This window comes from Sesamum indicum, linkage group LG2 (assembly GCF_000512975.1).
Source record: "Sesamum indicum cultivar Zhongzhi No. 13 linkage group LG2, S_indicum_v1.0, whole genome shotgun sequence".
NCBI lineage: Eukaryota > Viridiplantae > Streptophyta > Magnoliopsida > Lamiales > Pedaliaceae > Sesamum > Sesamum indicum.
Window position 1 is genome coordinate 9,669,873 of NC_026146.1, and position 4,363 is coordinate 9,674,235.

Here is a 4,363-nt window from a genome sequence, read left to right on the forward strand (position 1 = left end):
GAAGAGCGTGGGAAATTACGACAATGCCCTGGGTACCGCGGCTCAATGCAGATATGGGCTCGGAAAGTGAGGAGAAAGGATGAGAAATCAGCGTTTGGTAACTGAGTTATTGCAGTGGTATTTGGGGCACTAATTTCCGCGCAAACTTAAACTGATTATTCCGCACAAAAATCAGAGTCTTGTTTGGGCAATGTGGAGGAACAGTGGGCTCCACTATGTGATCATGATATGCGGCACACCGGTTTATACATCACATGGTTCGATAGATTTTGCTGGGAGGGACCATGCAGCCAGTAGGACGTATCTGTAGTTTGGTGCAACCCACACGCCTTTACCCCCCCTCCTTAAACCCCCCCCCCCCACCCCACCCCCTTTTTTAAAGAAAGGAAGAAAAAAAAAGAAAACTAATTTATTCATTAATATAAATTTTAAAAATTTAATAAGTTAGTTAGTTTATTAGCTAATTTTTGACTTAACAAAAAAATAGTGCAATGGTGTCATTAACCGCGTTTGTGAGTGTGGAATGACTTTTTATTTTATAAGTATAGATGTTGATTACACTCTTTTCCCTTAAGATTTGGTATAATTGTACATAAATCTCTTGTGCTTTGAAAATTACATCTGATTTGGCATGTGATAGGTCAATATAAGTTAATTAAGGGTATATATTAATTTTTATTTAATTTTTTTAATATCATCAAATTCTGTAAATTTTGACAACGGAGGAATTTATTTGGTAAATTAAAGGAGTTCTCAGAGGAACTAAATGTAATTTTTTAAATCACAAAAATTTTATTTGTAATTATGCTAAATTTCAAATAGGAAAAGTGCATTTATCCCTTTAATTTTTTTCCTATCATTTGTCGTATTAGAAAATAAATTGAAAAATTATAAGATGTGGGTAGAAAATAAGAACAAACATAAAATATAAAACACTAAATTACGGGATTTTTTCTTCAAAATTCAAAAGAGAATAAACAAAAAATAAATAAATTTAAGTAACAAATTTTCTAAATAATTTTAACCACGAATTATCAATAAATTTTAAAAATTTATTGCTTAAATTTATTTTTTTTATTTATTATCTTTTGAAGTTTGAAGAAAAATAAAAAAAATAGGTGCATTGGATTACAACTTGAAAAACACCACAAAATTGGAGGAAGATAGCAATTTTTTTCACTTTATATGAAACTTCCGTTAATTTAACAGAAAAGTTAACGAAAGGACCAAAATTGCAACCTTAAATTATTTGAGGATCAATATCTCATCAGTGATTATATTTGAGAGCAAAAAATATATTTATCCATCTTTTGTTTTTCACTAAATATCCTCAAACATGTTTGTTCTTATATAACTAGCCATTGTGGCACAACGCTCCTACGTGCATATAATGAATATATTTTTTTTGCATACTTTAAAATATATTTAAAAATAATATTATAAATAAAAATAAACAAAGAATAAAGAAAGAAAAAAATAAATTATAAATTAATATAAATTTAAAAAGTTAAATAAGTTAATTATTTTATCAGTTGAAGGGCATTTTTGGCTTTACAAAAAAATTGATGCAGCGGTGTTATTAACTGCCATTTGTGAATGTGGAAGGAACTTGTGAGATGAAAAAAAAATTATAAAAAGACACAAAACGTAGTGAGGCAAGAAAAAAGAAAAAGTATGTGGGAAAAAAGAAATGTGGAGTAAAGTAAGAAAGAAAAAATAAATTATAGTCGTAAATTTATTAAAAATATAAAAGCTTGTTAGAAAAATATAATTGTAACATTGTTCATTAAAATTATGAAAGTTTGTGAGGCCAAAGAATATGGGGAACGTGAGAGAGAAAAATGGAGTAGTGGGGTGAGAGAAAAATAAAATATAATTAAAAATATATTAAAATTACTATTATAGACATCTCTCGTAGCATTGGATCAATTTATGAAGCATGCGACTATATTTTGTGGCAATCACAAGCAGACCTGGAGTTAACCACCCTTTTTTTTATTAATTCAATTCGGTCCTGGATTGAGTTAGTTCAATCCGACCTACTGTGCATCTTGAATACAGACATATGCACAAGTCACTTTTTTTTTTTTTTTTTTTACCTTGGTGGTTGAGGATCCTAATTACAAAAGTGTCCATAATCTGTAAATTCAAAGAGTGAAATTTAGCACTTTCATACATAAAAAAAAAAAAGAAAAAAAGAGAAAAGAAATGAATTGATATTTGAACTCTCATGCCTTCAAATAAGGCCAACGCATATAGTGATAAGATAAAATAGTAAAACATATCCCCAATAAAGAGGCAATTCCAAGAAAAATCGATAAGACTGTGACATTTACAAGCTAGGACTCGACAAACAGCTTCCGCTTGTACTCTTATCGATCGACCCGTACTCAACTCATTTTTTTTTTTTTTTTTGACAATGTTTAACCTCAATATTCTATTTCATTTTCAATAAAATGGCTATAGCCAAACTTTAACACAGGAGTTCTAAATAATATTTAATCTTGTAAGTGAAATTGCATTAGCACATTTAATGAGAATAACTTCTAACAAAACTTGAATTAGGTGCATATATTACAATTTCCCCCTAGTTTCAATTACTGTATCTTACAATTAGGTGCATATCAATTAAACAAATTTTTATACACCATCAAAATCAAGCAATTGATCTGAGCATATTTGAAAACAAATTGGAAACGAAAAGAACATAATGATAAACCAAAGACAACCAAATTAAACAAACAATATATCTGACAGTGTTTGTAGCAGATGAGATGGCTGTGATTTGGTTAACATGATTTTTTATTTTCTTCGTGATATTTCATTCGAAGGTTGACAATACTATGGATATTTTTTTGAGGGCTGAATTTATGATTATTCTTTTGATTGGAATGGAAAATCCACTCCCCCTGCAAATAATCAATCCAATTATCCTTAATACCTTAACCATGCGAAATGTCCTAAAAACAATACAATTCACAAAATATATTGATCCGGGTCGAAATATGCATGACCTCCTTGGTCGGATGAACTGGTCCTCCAAGCGGTTCGAGGTCGCTATCTCTCCCAAACTGATGTAAGGGCCTTGAGACTAGAGAAACAGATCGTTAGGCGTACTGGGGTGACTCCCAGCTAAACCTTCCGATACTTAAGTCAACGCTTGGTATCTAGATCGTGAGTCAGGTCGTTATTGAGCTAGCGAATCTGAGCAATCTAAATTAAATAGTAGTAGAAAGGGCGTACCATAAATGTACTGAATATGACATATTTATAGTGTAAAACTAGGGGTTCTGTTGGTCCAATAGATATCTACCACATGTCCCGGATTGTCAGGGTTGGGTCGCCCGCACCGACCCGTATCGTGACCCAACCTTATTAGGAAAACACGGATCGTCTAGATAAATTTGCAATTTGAAGCTTTTCAGTGATAAAATAATTTTTTTCAAATAAAATTAGGGTTTTACCATCACATATGCTCAAGACACTACGACAACAACAATTCAGATGCTCACAGCCATTTTTGTCACCATACATAGATGAGGACCTAAGAGGTCGAAACAAATAAAAAATGATTATGCTGTTGGAGATTCAAAAACGGTGATGGTATTTTAGGTAGTTTGTAAAGATAGAAAGAGAACTATCAAAATAGGCTAAGGTTCCATTTTTTTGTCCTCTATAAAATTAGTTAATTACTTTGGAAAAAAGAAGTTGATGAGTAAATTATAGAAAAACAAAGGACAAATTATATGAAAGTGCATAAAATAGCTTCTATTTTAGACACAAAAGTGTCTTCTTTTTTATAGTTATTATAGATTACCATATCTTTAGAATTTTTCTAATTAATAATTGATGCCCCTCAAATAATCTTTGATTCCAGGAAATGAGAAAGTGAGCCCCGCTGAGCAATCCAACAGACTAAGCCTATTGGGCTAAGAACAGGGCATAATAACCTACAAACTATTCTTTTTTCCCTAACCTTGCAATCCAACAAGTTGAGTCAAAATACAACAAAAACGATATGTTGCATAAATTGCCAATGCTCTAGAACACGTCATACTAAAAGATCTCCAACTAACTCTAAATAATCCGACTAAAGATAACTCTTCAAGTAGCAAGTAACAGATCCATGAATTCTCAAATAAATTGGAAAGGCTTAGTCAAGAGGTTATATTTTCATCTAGATAAATTAAAAAATCCTAAATCTACACGTGCAGTCATCCAACAGTGTACAATTCACCCCAACTGCTTTCGGAGTCTTGCTCCAGGAATGTCTATAATTTGACTCTTAGTGCAGTAATTTTGGTGACAACTTTTGTCACACTTTGACTCTCTCTCTCTCTCTCTCTCTCTCTCTCTCTCTCTC